This window comes from Biomphalaria glabrata, chromosome 13, assembly GCF_947242115.1.
Source record: "Biomphalaria glabrata chromosome 13, xgBioGlab47.1, whole genome shotgun sequence".
Classification (NCBI taxonomy): domain Eukaryota; kingdom Metazoa; phylum Mollusca; class Gastropoda; family Planorbidae; genus Biomphalaria; species Biomphalaria glabrata.
The window spans coordinates 6,803,123-6,822,978 of record NC_074723.1 but is presented as its reverse complement, the minus strand read 5'-3'; the positions used below and the strand labels follow the sequence as shown (position 1 = coordinate 6,822,978).

Here is a 19,856-nt window from a genome sequence, read left to right as displayed (position 1 = left end):
ACTTGTTAGCAGTTTCACGTGCCAATCAAGAAACTTTCATTTCAATATCATTTGTTCTAATATTTCAATGTAGCCCGAGTTCTGTGTACAAATAAAAAGTTCTCTGCTCGAACCACAATGGACAAGTATTCTTCTATGAACTGTTGCATGCACAAAATAGTATCTCTATATTGAAATGCTTATAATAATGTGCGGGTTGTACGCGTACAAAATACGGTAGTATACTTCCTTCTATCTTAAATGTTGTTTTAAAAAATCCGTGCAAGATTTACTTCCCTTGACCCCCCCCCCCTTTTTTTTTTCCCCGTTGCGGTCACCCATTTATTCGATTGTAATTTCTACCAAAGTTTGTATTTTACCTTTTCACCTACCTCTGCACCGTGACACTGGCCCGCTTCGCCCAAGGTTCTAGGCCCCGCTTAGAGAACGTCCTCTTCGTTCTTTGAAACATTGGAAAGCCAGTCTTGACGAAGTGCCTCTTTTTAGAACGGTGTGTGTGTGTGTGTGTTGACACACATTCCGTGCGAGACACTTGTTTACATTGGCCTGTGTGCTATCTTCATTTTGACGGAAATTGTTACGTCTTAGCCTCATGACAAAGTCACTGTGAAATCTGTGGAACAGTTGGAGAGATCAAAGCAATTCCTGACGTTTTTTTGTCTAGTACTGTGCATTCGTCACGCGGTGGATTATTTCATAGAAACAAACCACCAGATCTAGAACTGTGTAGGTGTAGGGCTTAAAATAGTGGTAACAAATGTAGATAGGTTGATACTCCTATGTTTCAATGCAAATGTTAGGATTCATTAGATGTGTCTCGTTATAATTAAAGCGTGGTGCTATTTAATGAACTGGAATGTGAAAGTTGCAGGTTTGTGAATCAACAAGGTTTAGTCTCTTTGTTGATAGATCTACAACCCGCTGATAGGTGGAACTTCTAGTTAACAGGAAACGATCGAGTCAGTCACAACGTGTGCAGTGAAAAAACAATTTCACATCTTAGCAATCATCCACAACCGTAGTCTTTTAAACAATTGTCAAAGCTCCACTATAGCGAGAGAGTCTCTAAGTTCGCCCAAAAGTCAAGTGGTAAATGTAAGATCAAAATCAGTGCTCCGTTGAACCAGTCAGTCATTGATGTGGCACCAGGAACATTTTTGATGGTTTACATGGTAGGTTTAAGTAGTTTTTTTTTTTACGTCTATTCATGAGGTCATGACAGACATTTGAAGTCAACATTTCATTGCACATTTCAAGTCAACATTCTTTACGAACAATTCAGGTCAATATTCATTACAAACATTTTAGGTCCGCATACATTTAAAACATTTTCAGGTTAAAAAAAAAAAAAAGCGTTATCTCTCTGTTATCGTTCCCCAGTAAGTGATTTTATTGATCAGCTCACAAACCTCATTTTTCAAATGTTTATTATTATTATTATTGTTTTTTTTTTTTTGGACTCTTTCTCAAAGTGAGCTCATCTACACACCATGTTTGTGCGCGTGTGTGTAGGCCTACTTATCTCAATGAACACTGGATCATGATGTGTCTTTAAGCCATCGATTGTCTAGGCCCGCCGTGTTTACGTAACAACTTAACGTTTTCTGCTTCTTGGAGTTTCACTGCCGAGACTTGCAATACCGTCTGATGTTCAAGTGTCAGCATGGTTTGATGGTAGTTTGATGATGGTGTAAGTAGTCTACTGCTACTCAGTGATGGTAGTTTGATGATGGTGTAAGTACTCTACTGCTACTCAGTGATGGTAGTTTGATGATGGTGTAAGTAGTCTACTGCTACTCAGTGATGGTAGTTTGATGATGGTGTAAGTAGTCTACTACTACTCAGTGATGGTAGTTTGATGATGGTGTAAGTAGTCTACTGCTACTCAGTGATGGTAGTTTGATGATGGTGTAAGTAGTCTACTGCTACTCAGTGATGGTAGTTTGAAGATGGTGTAAGTAGTCTACTGCTACTCAGTGATGGTAGTTTGATGATGGTGTAAGTAGTCTACTGCTACTCAGTGATGGTAGTTTGATGATGGTGTACGTAGTCTACTGCTACTCAGTGATGGTAGTTTGATGATGGTGTAAGTACACTACTGCTACTCAGCGATGGTAGTTTGATGATGGTGTAAGTACTCTACTGATACTTAGTGATGGTAGTTTGATGATGGTGTAAGTAGTCTACTGCTACTCTGTGATGGTAGTTTGATGATGGTGTAAGTACTCTACTGATACTTAGTGATGGTAGTTTGCTATATATATGCGACACGTTGAGACACGAGTACTTCCACTTGTGAACAGTTCCTGCATTCAGTACCGATGTGTCATTCCAATCAAAACTCCGCCCGTTATTGTCGTGAGAAGACGGGCGATCCAGTTCAGTGGTTACGCACTTTACCGTTGTATGCAGCACAAAAATAATTGTGTTGTTGAATGATGCGGGAAAGCTGATGAATAAAATGTGTGGGGGGGGGGGGGGAACAAGTAAAATATTGTAGTAGTTTAAAAAGTAGGATCTTATTTATTTGATAATAGGATCAGCTTAAAGACTAGTAACTGGATAGTTTCAATCGATGTGTTCTATTATGATTTCGATGGCTTACTTTTCTTTTTTATTGATACAGCAATTAAAATTTATTAAATTACCTGTTCTATAAAAGTAGTTACAGATCATAAGTGATCATATTTTCTCAATATCAGTAGACCTAAACAACTTCACATATTTTAAAAGACCAAAACACATTTAACTATTTCAATAGACCCAAACAACAGCTACTATTTCAGTAGATGACAACAAGGGTCCAGCATCGAGTGTGCATGGAAACAGAGTGTCCATTTGTACATTCTACTTTGCTCCCATCCACTTGTTCAATACAGAGTTGGATAAGAAACTCTTTGTTTACTTCACGATATCAAGTGTGTCACTTTAAGCAAAATTTTTAAACATAGATTCATCTATAAAATAAACCCAAATATTTGTTCCCAGGTGCAACAGCTTCTTCCTAAACCGTGCACTTTTATCTTTAATAATAATAATAATAATAATAATAATAATCTTTATTGTCCGTATGGAAATTGGTCTTACAATTTGTGTATTACACCAAACAAAAAACATTATAACTATCTCGTAGTACTGAACATATTCATTTAAATTCATGTCTGTGTTACTCGTGTTAGTGACCTCTCCTAGATTTGCAGATGACAGATAGCAGTTGTGGAGATAAAAGTCTTATCTTCGGATTCTGCGGTCATGTTGTAGGAACCTCACGAGTTTATGAGTTATCCTGGGGGAGCTCACTCCGAGGTGTATATTCTGTAATACTGCCGCTGATAAACTACTTCGTCTCTCGGCGCTATTCCTGATTGCCAACTTAAGACACACTTAACACCGACAGGACTTAAAGATATACATTCTAGTCTCAAGGTACACACAACACGGTTTGTCTTAAAATGCGTCCAACACGCTGGACTTAGGATACACCAGACACTAGTTGGACCTGAGATTCATCAAACACTGGTTGGACTTAGATACACCCAACACTGGTTGGACTTAGATACACCCAACACTGGTTGGACTTAGATACACCCAAGACTGGTTGGACTTAGATACACCCAAGACTGGTTGGACTTAGATACACCCAAGACTGGTTGGTCGATACACCCAACCCTGGTTGGTCAGAAGCACTATAAATTCCCAGGCGCTAGTTGTTCCGATTCATGGATTTGTTTATGGTTACCTAGGAGCACAACACCGAGCTAACGTCATGACATATCGCTCTACTCTTTATCAGTACAAGCATCGAGCTAACAATTAGTTCAGCTCATAAATCAATACCTACAGTACACTTTTTTTTTTAAAGTTTAAGTTGACAGACCTTGATTATAGAATTAAACATTACACACCCTCACATCCTCTCATAGATTTAGTGTGTGTGTGAGAGCGAGAGAGAGAGAGACTAGTTCACTCAATCCTAAAAAGTTAAATTAGAATTGCTCTTTGAAAACAACACAAGTTTCAGCGAATGGTGCACTCAACTGTCCAATATCCAACTTTAGGGATTCATCTCATTTCTTTGTAGGAAGCTAGATTTTTAGTGGATGATTTAAAAAAATATATAGATAAGTAAGATTACACGCACACAGGACGGTTGTACTGTTAACAGGTGACGAATGATTGTTTCTAAACTAAATAAAGCAAAAAATGTTGTTGTTTTTATTTGGAAACAAAAAAACTGAGAATGCACACGCAGCATTTATATATGGCTCCTTTTGTCTCGAAAGGCAATGGATGCGCCCAAGTGAGTCACTGGTTTTGGCTTAATCTTGAGACGGGGCAGAATCTGGTGTGGCTAATCAAGCCAATTCTAGAACGGCAGACTTTGCCACAATTCGTACATGTGTATGCCTCTGATTTAGGGCTAGCAGACAGGGCAGCTTTCTTTTTTTCCCTCTTGATTAAAGCCGCTTCAATTCTTTTGTTCTCAGCAAGGGTTGTCCCAGCACGCACAGTCTGTCTCCATGCACTCCGGTCTTTGGCTATGTTTTCCCACATACTTTCACTGATGCCTGAGGCTCTCATGTCTCGCTTGCAGACATCTCTATATGTTAGTCTTGGGCGGCCCTTGGGTCTGACTCCTTCCACAAGCTCAGCATATAAGATATCTTTCGGGATTCTACCATCTGGCATTCGGGTGACATGTCCGAGCCAGCGTAATCTTCTTTGTGTCAGGAGAGCATACATGCTGTTCATATTGGCCAATCTCAAAACTTCCTGATTGGAGACATGGTCCCTCCAAGAGATGCCCATTATGCGTCTCAGGCAGCGCAAGTGGAAACTATTCAATCTGTGCTCTTGGTACATGTATGTTGACCAGCTTTCACTGCCATAAAGGAGAGTGCTCACAACACAGGCGTTGTAGACTAGGATTTTGGTCGCTGTGGTCAATTTACCATTTTCCCAGACGCGCTTGGAGAGTTTTGCCAATGCTGTGGTAGCTTTTCCTATCCTTTTTGTCAGCTCGATGTCTAAGTCTAGGTTACTGACAATTGTTGAACCCAAGTAGGTAAATTCCTGCACCACTGAAAGGGTGTGGTTCCCAATTTGTATTATAGGTATTTCTGCGACGTCTTGTGCCAGGATTTCGGTCTTGGAGAGACTTATAGTAAGGCTAAACTCTTGACAAGCAGCTGCTAAGGCGTTCACTAGCTTCTGTAGACCTCCTTGTGAGTGAGATACGAGTGCCGCGTCATCTGCAAACAGCAGCTCCCTTATCAAGATACGACGCCTTTTCGTTTTGGCTTTAAGACGTGCCAGGTTAAAGAGCCTTCCATCGGATCTGCTATGGATGTATATTCCGTCTTCCAGGGATTTAAAAGCACTGGATAGTACGACTGAGAAGAAGATGCCAAATAGTGTAGGGGCCAGTACACATCCTTGTTTGACACCGCTCTTAATGGAGAATGGCCTGGAGGAAGAACTTTCAAACTGAACGGTACCCTGCATATTTTCGTGAAAAGCTGACACTAGTTTTCTTAACTTATTTGGGCAGCCGATTTTCTCTAGTACAGCAAACAGACCGCTTCTGCTAACAAGGTCAAAGGCCTTGGTCAAATCAATAAAAGCTATGAAGAGGGGCTGCTTTTGTTCTCTGCTCTTCTCCTGTAGCTGCCGCAGAGAGAAAATCATATCTGTTGTAGATCTACCTGCCCTAAAGCCACACTGCGACTCTGGATAAACACGATCTGCCAGGATCTGTAATCGCTTTAGTAATACTCTAGCAAAAGCCTTTCCGACTATGCTAAGCAGTGAGATGCCTCTGTAATTGTTACAATCAGAGCGGTCGCCTTTATTTTTATAAATTGTAACAATGTTGGAGTCTTTCAATTCTTGGGGGACCATTCCTTGTTCCCAGCACAAGCTTAGCAGTTCATGGAGTGGTTTGATTAGGGCATGTTTTCCAGCCTGAATTACTTCAGCAGGAATGCCATCTCCTCCGGGTGTTTTCCCATGTGCAAGCATGTCAATGGCAATGCTCAGCTCCTTTACTGAGGGCGTTTCGTCTAATTCCGTCAAAACTGGAAGTGATGGGAAGTTGGAAACAGCATTTGGTGAGATGGCGTTTTCAATCTGGTAGAGTTCTGCATAGTGTTCTACCCATCGTTCCATTTGCAGCGCACGATCGCTGATGATTGAGCCATCTTTTGACTTGAGCGGAGCACACTTGCTGGTGTGAGGTCCAAAGGCTTTTCTCATGCCCTCATATAGTCCTCTTATGTTACCACAGTCGGCACAAGATTGAATATCTTCGCATAGCTCCTGCCAGTATTTGTTAGCACATTGTCTCGCTACTCTTTGGGCATTGTTACGTGCAGCTCTGAGCCTTTTTAAGTTGCTTGGGGTGGGATCCTTCTTGTAGATTAGCATGGCTGCTCTCTTGTTCGTAGTGGCAGTTTCCATTTCTGGTAGACTAGCTTCAAACCAGTCTTCGCTTTTCTTGGTTTTGTTTCCAAAGACCAGTGATGATGTTTGGTAGATTGTATCACGCATAAACGTCCAGCTTTTTTCTACCTCAGTCACAGAGAAGTTTTTAAAAGCTTCCTCTAATTTGTTCTCAAATTCGGTGCAAAGATCAGGATTTTTTGTGCTAGTAGTATTCAGGCGTGATTTTCTTTTTCCCTGTGAAGTGTGGATCTTAGTTGGCAGCAGTCTTGTCCGGCAGGACACTAAAGTATGATCAGTATCACAATCCGCGCTTTGGTAGCTACGTGTCAGCAGTATATTTCCAATGTCCTTTTTTCGTGTCAGTATCATATCCAGCTGGTGCCAGTGCCCAGACCTAGGGTGCCTCCATGAGACACAGTGCTGTGGCTTTGTTCTGAAGTATGTGTTGGTAATGCAGAGCTTATGGTATGTGCAGAATTCAAGCAGTCTTTGTCCGTTCTCATTCATCTTTCCGATTCCAAAAAGCCCAAGACAGTCTGGCCAGGTAGTGTGATCTGATCCTACTCTGGCATTGAAGTCACCTAGAAGGATCATATGTTCTTTTTGAGGAATGTTTGCAATGGCTTCTTTGAGGTCTTCATAGAACTTGTCTTTGTCCTCCTGAAGCGAGCATAGTGTGGGGGCATAGGCACTAATTAGAGTGACTTTTCCAGATGCTGTCATCATACTTATGCTTAGTAGCCGTTCCGAGCCACCAACTGGAGGGACTATCATGGGAAGAAGACTGTTCTTGACAGCAAAGTCCACACCATGTATTCGAGTCTCATCCTGTGCCTTCCCTTTCCAAAAGAAAGTGTAGTCAGTCTCGCGGAGCATGCCGTTTTCGGCCAGTCGGGTTTCTTGCAGGGCTGCAATGTCAATATGTAGCCTTTTTAGCTCGTTGTTTATAACTGCCGTCTTCCTTGCATCGTCGATCTGCCTTAGATCATCAGTGAGACCAGGACACATTGTCCTGACATTCCAAGTGGCCAGTCGCATGACAGGGATTTTCTTTTTCAGTTTAATTTTTCTTCTTTTGTTGCTTGGTGCAAGTTTCCAGCCTACTTGTCGTTTTAAACTAAGCTCTAAGCACCCATTAGAGCAGGCAGGCTGTGGCGGATCAGCACCTAACTGACTGGGGGCTGCCCAGGTTGAGGCGGGCGGTAGCTGATCAGTGAGGCGCGAAGACCTCTCCCACCGTCAGAGACAACCCGTGGCGTCCATACATTACGCCAATCAAGTTGGACTTATAACCCGTAACTGTTGTCTCCCGTGTTGTTTTAGCCGCTTTGCAGCAGCACCAGAGTTTCCTCTCCGGGGCGCATTCCTGGGCCTTGGATAAAGGGGTCATGGGTGGCCCATGCGTCATGATCCCTCTCTCGACCTTGCTGATGTGATCCAAAGGAACGCATCGCATTACATTTGGCACCAACTCAGTTGCAGAAGCTGCCGGAGGGAATTTCGTAGCTGATACTCCCAACGCCTAAGGGGCTTCACTCCTGATTTCTCCTCGAGGTTGTCTCCTGAAGCCTCAGTACCGCAAGGCAGCGGGGGTTTGAAGTCAGAGTACCCCTCTCCTAGATGAACTGCCTTACTAGGCTGACGAGCTCCATCTGCCCGAAGCTCCCGGTTTTGTGGCGCCAGGTATCCGCCTTCACCCCTTCACCTGTTAGTAAGAGCAGTTTCGCCGGGCTTAATATCTAAGCCACATGAGCAGGCCAGGTGTTGGACTTAGTTGTCAGAGGCTATTTGAGACGCATGCCATTAGGAGTACTTTATAGACAATGGGAGCTTAACCCCATTGACACCCCTGGCCATGACAACCTTTGAAACTCTACACGCAGCATAGAGTTATTTAAAACAGCATTAACCCACGCTAACGTTGTTGTTGTTTGATTTGGACACATTAAAATGACGAAAAGCAACTAGACGCTGTCAAGAAAATGTTGTCATCTACCTAATATTATGAACTCAATCATTGGCAATGAAAATGTTTTCAAATGATCACTTGAATTCACTTGTATGAATATGTTATGTTTTTACATACAGTGAGTTTCACCTTGGTAAACACGCGTCAATCTATAACGGTGAATCTAGGTGTCTGTATGTACACATAGGCAGCTTGGATTTCCATTCGTATGATCGCATCTACGCTAATGGGTCTTCTCTTCTTGCTCAAATAAGGATTACACTCAGAATTACAATTCACTGTGTTCATAAATACAGATTTCACCATAAGATTGTTCGTTGATCTAGAGATGAAAAGATCGACTTACAGTGGGTGTGACTTTTTATTGTCACTTTTTTCTCTTTCTGCCACCAAATAATTTCTTTCAAATAGTGTCCCGTGGTAACACGCACCTGAGACTTGTTGTCCTCAATAATGTTTACTTCATATGCACTCTTTACTATCACCTTAAATAACCTGCACTGCCTTGTTACTATTTTTGTCTTTCGGGGGGCATCCTCAAAGTTAAGCTTTAAACTAGTTTGTTACATAGTCATTGAACAAAGTGATTAGGGTAATGCATGGCATTTGAGCTGAACAGTGGACGTGATGGAGTTACCGTGACTATCATCTTGATGTTTCATGTCATGGCTTTTCAGTTCAAACGGTCCTCAGTCTGTGCCGCTGTGAGGTCCACTTTGTTGATGCTTAGTTTAGCGCAGAACTGCTGTCTGTTTTTTCAATCAGGACTCGAGAAGAACACTTGAATAATTACGTACACGTTATGCCCGTCTTCTGGAGTGAGTCTCAAACAAATCAAAAGTTCCCCCTTCCTTTTCCCAGCAGCGTGATCTCTGACGAAATGTCACATAAATATTATAGACTCAGCCCAGAACACAACTCACTCGATTAAACAGAACACATAGGAAAAGTGGAAACTAGATTCATTCATTACATTTTGTTTTAAAAAGGGGTGGGGGGGTGAGTCTACGAGTTCGTTACGTTGATCTACATTTTGTTTTCAGAACTAGAACCGTTGTTTCTGTTTAGCTTACTTGTTTAGTGCTGTTTAGCTCACTTGTTTAGTGCTGTTTAGCTCACTTGTTTAGTGCTGTTTAGCTCACTTGTTTAGTGCTGTTTAGCTCACTTGTTTAGTGCTGTTTAGCTCACTTGTTTAGTGCTGTTTAGCTCACTGGCGGCTAGCTGTTGGGTAAATCCTCGCTTTTGTTCACAGTCAATTTCACAGAGCTTAATGTCTCTCGTGCACATCCCTCTTAAGTCTCACGCAATCCGTGTACTATTGTATTGAAAACATGTTCGTTGTATTGTACACTGTTAACTTAAAGTATTAGTCAGTGAGACGAGCTCTGGGACGATCAATAACACAGGTCCACTTTTAATTAGGGTCAATTGAAGAGTTTAAATCCATCACATAGTTCAGACAAAAGCAATTCTCTCTCTCTCTCTCTCTTATATTTATTTCTCTCGTTCTCTCTTTCTCTTTCTTACTTGCAAGCATGCACACACCCCGTCCATTCCCTAAAAGCAGCAGAACATCTTTGACCCTGATTTCGAACAGTTTTAATTTTTTTTTTATTTTTTTTTGGGGGTTCATCAAGTAGATCTAGACTTATTTCCTTTTTTTTTTTTTTTCTCTGTTACATCTAAACGAAGAAACTGCAGATTTGTGTCGCAAAGTTGAGGACTTATAGAAACAAAATAAAATTCCAGTTTCGTAAACCTAATTTGTTCATCCTGAATTCTTTTCACACAGATTCTCTAGACCTTATTTAGCAGAAAGAAAATTCTACCCAATTCATTTTGGCAGATATATATGCTCTGCCAGCGAAATAGTGCGAAGCTAGGGGGAAAAAAAAAGGGGGCCGGTTACTGAGCTGAAATCAATAACTGATGATATTATAGAGTTTGATCTGTGCTAGTTCCCAGAGGAATTGTGGGATCATGTTAGCGCATAGCTTATCGTTAGGGCCCTAATGTGTCACTTTCTGGTGTCCTCTCTTATTCTCCTACGGTTTATTGTTTGTGATATAAGACACTGTCTTCTTAACTACCTACACTTGAACTGCAGTCAAAGATTGCGTGGTTTAGTCCCCCCCCCCCAACCGCCTCTCAAAATTAGGTCACTGTACCGGAGACGATGTCGTATTATTTAATAGTCTCATAAACGATACGGTCTCTTAAGTTTTAGCCTTGCCGTTTTGTTTCTTCTGACACCAATGGTGCTCAATCTGTTGTTGATCTGGGGCTGACACGCATGCCACGTGCTGCATCATACAAAAAGTGGCCGCGTCTGTGGCTTCATTGGGCACTGTGCCCAGGAGTGTAGCACCACGTCAACGGGCGGATATGGCCCGCGGGTCGTAGTTTGGGCATCACTGTCTTACGGTGTGACCGTAATGAGAACGTCAATAGAGACAGTAGGCCGCCCCTAGTATACTATTACCGTGATCATCAGATTACAACTGTAGGAAATAATAGCGCCACAAATCGGGCTGAAACAAAAGCTTCTCTGTGGCGGTCACGTGATTCTTTTATGGGGTTTTATTGTTTCGAGCTAGATCTAGATATTTTCTTACACTTGACCTTACCTATTACATTTTAAACCAGACCCAGATGCACAAAAATCTTTCGGTAGAATCTGAAATCTCTGTGTGTGTGTGTGTGTGTGTTTGAGAAAGAGAGAGGGAGAGAGAGAGACGAGAGGAATGAAAGAGAAGGAGAGAGAGACGAGAGGAATGAAAGAGAAGGAGAGAGAGAGGAGAGGAATGAAAGAGAAGGAGAGAGAGACGAGAGGAATGAAAGAGGTGAGACAGACTTTGCATATGTGATAGAAAATTCACTCACATTTTGTTCTGAATTATGCAATTAACCGTTGTTTGTTTTTTGTTTTAGAAAAGTTCCAACTAAATGTGTGCTTATCCTCTGTGGTCTTGTTGAATGACGTGTACAAAGATTAGGCCAATAGCTCGTTGCCACGTGGTACAGACCTGTGACGTGGCAACGAGCTATTGGTTTAAAATGACCACAGGTTGTGACGTCAATGTTGAGGCCTTCTATAGCGTGGTCTCGGTTAGCTCTGATTATCGGTCGTGATTCCTGGTATTCGCCCTTGTAATATTCTTATTTTCTTGAACAGTGGTTCGGTACCCAACAAAACTTGATGTCCTACTAGAAACTACAGACTTTTAAACTGTTTTGTTGTTTCCACCGCGGTTAACTCTTTAAATAGCTTTATTCTAAATATGTCTATAAATAGACTTGAACAGTAGAGTTTAAAGAGATGGTCAATCCTTGGAGGAAACCGTGTTTCAGAAAACTACATGTACGCACAGAAATCGCATTTATCAGTGACCTCGTCACATGGGCCATGGTCACGATCTTCCTGCAAAAATGCAATGCCAGGGAAGTGAAAACGGTGTCGAGATTGACTTTTTCGTTTAAGACCCTCCTACAGTGTTCCAAACCAGGCTAAAGAAACGCTTGTCAAACATTATTGATTGCTGAACATTCGTGGTGCCCTGTTATTTCACCGCGTTACAAAACACAATTAAAGTGTGGAAGTAATGACTCTACATCTTGATATGTAATCTTTACTTTGCTTCCTTGTTAGTATACATTTTATAGTGGCTACTGTGTCTGTATTCATTTTATAGTGGCTACTGTGTATGTGTGCATTTTATAGTGGCTACTGTGTATGTGTGCATTTTATAGTGGCTACTGTGACTGTGTACATTTTATAGTGGCTACTTTGTATGTGTACATTTTATAGTGGCTACTGTGTATGTGTGCATTTTATAGTGGCTACTGTGTCTGTGTACATTTTATATTGGCTACTGTGTCTGTGTTCATTTTATAGTGGCTACTTTGTATGTGTACATTTTATAGTGGCTACTGTGTCTGTGTACATTTTATAGTGGCTACTGTGTCTGTGTACATTTTATATTGGCTACTTTGTATGTGTACATTTTATAGTGGCTACTGTGTCTGTGTTCATTTTATAGTGGCTACTTTGTATGTGTACATTTTATAGTGGCTACTGTGTCTGTGTACATTTTATATTGGCTACTTTGTATGTGTACATTTTATAGTGGCTACTGTGTCTGTGTGCATTTTATAATGGCTACTGTGTCTGTGTACATTTTATAGTGGCTATTGTGTCTGTGTACATTTTATAGTGGCTACTTTGTATGTGTACATTTTATAGTGGCTACTGTGTATGTGTACATTTTATAGTGGCTACTGTGTATGTGTACATTTTATAGCGGCTACTGTGTACGTGTACATTTTAAAGTGGCCACTTTGTATGTGTACATTTTATAGTGGCTACTGTGTCTGTGTTCATTTTATAGTGGCTACTTTGTATGTGTACATTTTATAGTGGCTACTGTGTCTGTGTACATTTTATATTGGCTACTTTGTATGTGTACATTTTATAGTGGCTACTGTGTCTGTGTGCATTTTATAATGGCTACTGTGTCTGTTTACATTTTATAGTGGCTACTTTGTATGTGTACATTTTATAGTGGCTACTGTGTATGTGTACATTTTACAGTGGCTACTGTGTACGTGTACATTTTAAAGTGGCCACTTTGTATGTGTACATTTTATAGTGGCTCCTGTGTATCTACTGTGTAGATGGATTCTTGCCACAATGACCCAAACCTTCCATAAGCTCTGTATTTAATTTTTAACCAGAAAACAACTTGTATCGCGGAACAATTCTAATCTGTTCTTGTTTCATATTTAATGATTTACTAGCATTGGTCATCGGTAATTTATTCATATAAATGAGACCTTAGCTTGCTCTTTTTTCCCGACAGAAACTACCGGTATTCCTAAGTTGTGCTTTTGTGTGTGTGTGTGTGTGTTCATTCTATCTTCTAAAATAATGTATCCAAGCGATGTCCCTATAACTCTTAAGGACTGTTTTATCTGGTTATGTTGATTCTTTCTAGAACGATATGCTTGGTAACTGTTGATGCTTTCTTGAAAGTTATTTTACATTTATAACTGTTTAAACGTCTTAACGCTATGCCATACAATGTTGTGTTTCTTGAGCCAAAAATTTATCGGATTAAGACAACTGCATTTAACCTTGACCTTTTTCCTGGTTGACCTTTACGGCATTCTCAAGTTCACATCTGCTGTTTCTTAAAAACACAAAACAAACTGAATAGTTCGTTGTGTTGCCTAGTATTTTGTTCAACCTTGCATAATTGCTACACAGTTGGTGATTTCAAGCTATAAGCAAACTACAATATTTCACACGTTAGAAAATAGAAATAATAAATCTCTCACTTTCTCTCTCATATATATATATATATATATAGTGATTACAGCTAAACTTGACTAATCTACGCCCTATTCCATGACTAAGAAACATGTAAGTGGATGACAAGACGCCAAGAGTTTAGAAGAGAAATGAACTTTTCCTCTTAATCATCATCTCTGGGTCGGGGGGATGGTTAGTGTCCCTCTATCTATCAGTATAATGGCTGGAGTGGTATTTTGCTACTCTCCCGCCCCCCCCCTCCTCCAGCAGCCTCCGTATGGGCTACATGCACCACGTGTTTTTGTCGTAGTGCTTTGTCCTCGCCATGGCATGCATCTCTTAACAACGCTGTGGCTTACATGTAGAGGCTTGTGCACGTGGAATGAAATCAAGTCCCTCAATGTTTCTGTTACCTGGGCTGGCTAGAGGACAGGATTTGAAAGTACGAATCACATGACCTAGCCTGAGGAAACACGAGAACCATTTCTAACATGAAATACTTGAAGCAAGCTACTTTGAATCCCACACACTAACCGCCCTTTGACTCACAATCATTGGCATGGTACTTTGAATTGGTGCACATTAAAACTTCCGCTGTTTTGAAAGATTTATATGGAAGCTAGATTATTAGATCTTGGGAACATTTATTGCTACGTCTGCATATTGTAGTGAAAAACATGAAGTATTCTAAGGTAGAAAATACAATAAATAGTGTTGTGAAGAATTCTAAAAGCAGTTTATTTATACTTGCGTGCTCATTGTTTCATTCAGAGCATTAGGCTTGCACATTTCAATCTCTGCCATTTCTGTGTTATATTCGTCTTGTCATAAAGATTGTCTAATTTACATTTCTTATATATATATATATATATATATATATATATATATATATATATATATATATATATATATATATATATATGATGCACTAATCGGGATATATGTCTACAATAAGATGCTTTTTTTTTTATCTATGCTGTTTTTGTCTCTCTATAAACTCGACTAGACTCGATTAGTTTTTGTTTCACCTCTATGTTGTGTCGGTGACTCCATCAATGGCTCGTTAGGCTGGTCACTTGACAGTGAACTCCCAGATTTGGATGCAGTCTATCGACCTGTGTGGCGCCCCGGAACACGCTTTTCAATACACTGAGGAAAGATAAACAAGTTAGTGATGCGGCAAGGGGGGAAACCAGTGGCCTTCCTTTTGTTGCAATAGATACAACGAGGCAAGTATGTTGTCTTTAGATGCATTATCGTCACAGCAGGAGATCTCAACGCAAGATGCAGCCTGTGTAATTAGTGGCGACGGTGTATGTTTGGTCTGTAATGTTGTCACGCTTTTTCACTCATTTGTAAGCAGGCTGGAGACTCGGTGTTAACATGTTGGAAAGTCCATTTCCACCTTAGAAAAACAAAAGTTCAAAGAGCGATTGAGAAAGTGAAGAAAGAAAAGAAAAGATCTACTATGTTTGCTAATAGTAGTGAAAGTGTCTTAACCTCCTCGTTGGCTGTTTAACAAACTATTTGGTGTTTCCTTAACATACTTGTCAATAGAACGTTTAAGTGTTTTCAAACTTGGCACAAATCTGAACACAAGGCAGGGTTGATTTCATCGCGTCTCTTCTGATTGCACATCTTCATGAAGGGAATGAAATGACAGTTGAGGCTCAGTGATGTCATCCACTTGATGTACTCAGTCTCAGGGATGAGCTCATTTTTGGTCGCTGGCATTCATATGGGTTTGGGATTTCCCCGAGTGATCTCTTTGTGTATAGACAAACATTGGAGATACAGTCGTTCTTTGTACGGCTGTGACATACATCCAGGTTAACTTTATGTAGTGGTTTTACTTTTCAATAAATGTGAACACTTGTGAAGATTTCTTTTGACTTGATGCAGACTTATGAGCAAGACATATGGGATTCTAATTGGGGGTGACATACTTTTTGTTTTTCTCACTGTGTGATTTATTTTATCACTCGTGTATGGTGAACGTTGTATAGTGTTGTGAAGATGATTCATTAGAACCAAGTAGATGCATCTAGCAGTAAAGAAAGACAGTAGGATCTTGGACCAGGCTTTTCTGTTATTACTATTTTAGAGGTATCCTTCGTGTTTTAGTTCAACATATTCTCTGGACTATCACCTTCCAACATGTCAACTACTTTTTGTTTTCTTATATGATATGTGTTTAGGTTATTGAGGGAATAGGTCTTGTGTAATTTTACCACAGAGATCCTGCATCAAAGATACGTTTCTGTTAAGTGTCTCCATTGAATCAGTTCCGATCGGGATTGCCATCCAATGGGTCGTCCATTTTCTCATCTACATTTAAATATCTGAGAATCATTTTCAGGTTTGATGTGTCTGAACGCGAAATAAGGACTTAACAATGGCATTTATATAGAAGTCTTTATTGACTCACTTATGTGTTGATCTCATGTTTCTAACGTGAAGCTTGGGTTTATTCTCCTAGACTAGACACACTTCAGTTATAATCCTCAAACACTTCTTACATGTTAAAGTAGCCCTTTTTCTACACTGTCGCGATTCCCCTTCCCCCCTCCCAACCAACAATTGACAGACTTCTCCGAAATTTGGAGTCAAGTGATACACGCTTATGTGTTGTGTCTGTGCGAGAGAGAGGTGCAAAGGAAGTTCAGTATCTGTGTATAATGTAATGGAAGACAGAACAAGCTCTCTCTCTGAATAAGTTATGAGTTAGACACAATTTGTGCCATGCCTCATTTCTATATATTGAACGGGAAGATGTGTTCATCTCTAAGATGCTCACCATATCTACTGAAACATTTTCTAACATAAAGGCTTAGACGTTGTCAACTTACTAGGTGGTTAGCATTGAGCTGTGTCTCTAGCTTCTGGCTAGATTAACTCACAACGAATTCGGTTAAAGGGGACGCGATGGCTGAGTGGTTAAGCGCTTGGCTTCCGAGCCTGGGGTCCTGGGTTCGAATCTCGGTGAAGACTGGGATTTTGAATTTCAGGATTTTTAGAGCGTTCTGAGTTCAACCAACTCTAATGGGTACCTGACTTTAGTTGGGGAAAGTAAAGGAGGTTGGTCGTTGTGCTGGCCACATGACACCCTGCTTGTTAACCGTTGGCCATAGAAACAGATGGCCTTTAGATGGCAAGGCCTGATAGGGAAACTTTACTTAATTCGGTTACAATCTAGTCTGTATGATATTATTCTATGTTGACCCGTTTCAACCAACAATTCACCTGATCTATGCATTGACTACATCTACCTTGTACAGTCATTCTTCTTACTGGGAGGGACTGACTGTGACGTTAGTTTACCGAAAAGGGGGGGGGGGGGGCTCAGCGGGCGTTGCCAGTTGCAATACATGGCTAGAGCTACCTTTCTCCCCATACAGCGAATATTGTTGCAACCTTTCAGCCTAATTAAGTCTCCCCCCCCCGCCCTTTGTTTTTAGTTCCTTTCCCAATTAAAAATGTTATTTAATTTCGCCTTATTTAATTATTAATTACACTGCATTGCTGTTTTCATTTAATTAGGCTTAGTCACGTGGACTAATGTTTTCATTAGGACATTACTCAGCTCCTGTTAGAGCCATGTGTTTAGATTCAATTAGTCTAGTCTGTTTTTCCCCTTCTTTATTAGACTGGTGCTACGAAGAGCTTAGTGAGCTTATGTCTGTGGCTACATGCAAATATTTACTCCGAGATTGAACTGATTGCTATTTCCTAAGATATTACCTTGTTATTTCCCTTTTGGCATTGAGTTGGTTATTTTTTTTTGTGTGTACCTTTTATCAGCCCCGCTATCACTTACTGCTAAGATTTATAGTTTTTTTTTTCTTTAGGTTTATTTTTTAATGCTTTGAATTAATTTAGACTTGAAACTGACGTATTGGTGTCTTGAGAAACACTGTTAGTGAGCGGTGTATATTAGAGAACCTCAGTCTGTGTTTCAAAATTTCCGTTTCCAGAATTCCAGAACAGCGAATTGAGATACTTGATCAGATACTGGTTTTTACCTTGTTAGGATTTGTAGGCCTAGTAGTAAACTATTAAATGGGTTAAAGGACTATATTTAGATATCGACGTCATCAGTATAGAAAAGTTCCTGAGACTAGAATGTTCGACAGTCTGTGTCTTACAACCTATTAAAAGTACACTTGGTTTTTATTCTGAAACACAATGACTATTTAGAGTTTAGAAAGTTTGAATGTATAGAAATGGAAGTTGCTGTTTGATGTTTCGGAGACATGGCTGAGATATTTGGCTTAGAACTATCTGTAGTCCTGGTTCTACATTCTCGGGTAGCACAAACGGTTGTTTTTATCGAGTGCCAGCGTAAAATGTCAAAAGACAAGTGTGGTGTTTGTAGGGCGCCCCGTGGGCGTGGCTGACTCAGAGAAACTTACTAGCCATCCAAACAAAACTCTTGATTTCAATTGAGTCATCGCGATAACTTAGAGCTCTGAATACTTAAAAATAGCAACACTCGGAAAGACTTTAAAGCACACCCCCCCCTCCCAGCGAACGTTCACATCTTCTGCTGGATTAGACTGAATAGTGTCGCACGGAACTTTGCCCTTGGTTTGTAAGTAGTCATTTTGCAAAATATGTAGGTCACTGCTGGGTCTTTATGCCACGTTTCATTTCTGCGACTTAGTTTTATCTTGGGAACTGAAGTAAACACCTAGATCTAGCACTAAGTGTTCTAGTTTGTACTGTGCTTTTAAACTTGTATGAATACGTTGTAGCACTGGGTGAGTACTAGGAACTACCACTCTTTCATTTTTACCCGTGTTCTGTTGAAGAAAAAGTGATTCTAGGCCTGAACACTACACTAAAGCAGCTTAGTTATGGTGAACTAATTTAAACTTTAATTGTTTAAGAAGTATTGTTTCATAAATGGAGGTGTAGAAATGTCAAAGGAATGAGTAGTCATACGCCCGTTTTTTTTTTGGACGACAGGATAGCTTCAACCACTGGCTTGACAGGTAGCTCATTTCAGACAAGGCACACTGTTTGCTGAGGAGTCTTAATGGAATAAAAACAACAACATTGCCGATAGTTTTCACTGTGATTTGGTCTAGCAGTCTTCATGTTCTTCTTTGGTGACTCTTTCAATGTTGTTTCTGTATCACCGCTGTATGATTCTTGTGCATGTGGGGGCACTTTTGAAATGAGGCTATCTTGAAGAACCGAAAACAACTCACAGATCAGACACGCCCCAAATTCCTTGAGACGAACCAGAAATAGTTGTAAAGAAATGGCCGCTGAGGAGCCAGGTGTGACACGCTAAACTGGCAAGCGACTGGCACTGCATTATTTCTCGCTTCTTTCGTCTCAAACTCTGGGTGATGCTAAAAAAAAACCTTTCAACAAAATGTTCAATAATACTTCTCTTTCTACATTGTTCCCCTTTCCTCTAGAGATAAAAGAGAACAATTGGAATGTAAGAATTGGTGGAAAATAAGGGACCACACCCACAGGTACGCGTTTCTCAGTTTCATAAACACTGATTGAGGTGTGTCAGAATGAAGAAATCAGCATAATTACTTCAGATTGTCAGTTGATTTGTGTGTGTGTGTGTGTGCGTTCAGCGCCATTCTACAACGATATATTACAAATGTTAAACTTTAGTTCATTTCTCTAGTGTGTGTGTGTGTGTTTGCATGCTATTCAAGAAAATAAAACAAGAACAGAGGTAGACAAGGTCCTCAAGTTTTTGTCTTTAAGCAATGAAGGTAGTGCCGCACTGTATTGACACGTCGACCGCATTTGTTGTCAAGTGGTTGCTGTTTTTTAGAAAATGAACCAATTTTTGGAAATCTTGTGCTGTTAATGTCCACACAACGGGCATGGTCAGACTGAGACACTGTGTGTCTGTGAATCTGTGTCTTGTGTTTGTCCATGGACTTAAATTTGAACACCAAGCATGTAAAGCTTTACCAAGAAGCGACTTGAATGGCTCACAACTAACGCCACGCCAGGTGATTGATCTCACTTTCATCACACTTTCGTCTGTGCTCCTTTGTGCTGGGAAACTAACCTCAAACCAAGTCACGTTGCTTCTCTCAACACCACATATTTGCAGCTTGGCACTGAATATCAAATCTTAGGGCTTGATGCCGA

General features: G+C 40.5%; 1 protein-coding gene across 5 annotated transcripts in view; it reads left to right on the top strand.

Moving 5' to 3' along the window:
* The window catches only part of LOC106050973 (tripartite motif-containing protein 2-like), a 70,163-nt gene that overhangs the window by 14,046 nt on the left and 36,261 nt on the right, over window positions 1-19,856 (top strand). Inside the window, exon 1 of one of the 5 annotated variants that reach the window (XM_056007643.1) lies at window positions 437-1,172. The exons of 1 other annotated variant lie outside the window; for it this stretch is intronic. The gene's annotated coding sequence lies outside the window, so the exon portion shown is untranslated. Of the gene's footprint in view, window positions 1-436; window positions 1,173-14,845; window positions 15,831-18,271; window positions 18,316-19,856 lie in introns of those variants that run through there. 3 more of the 5 variants (XM_056007647.1, XM_056007645.1, XM_056007646.1) reach the window with 3 other exon arrangements.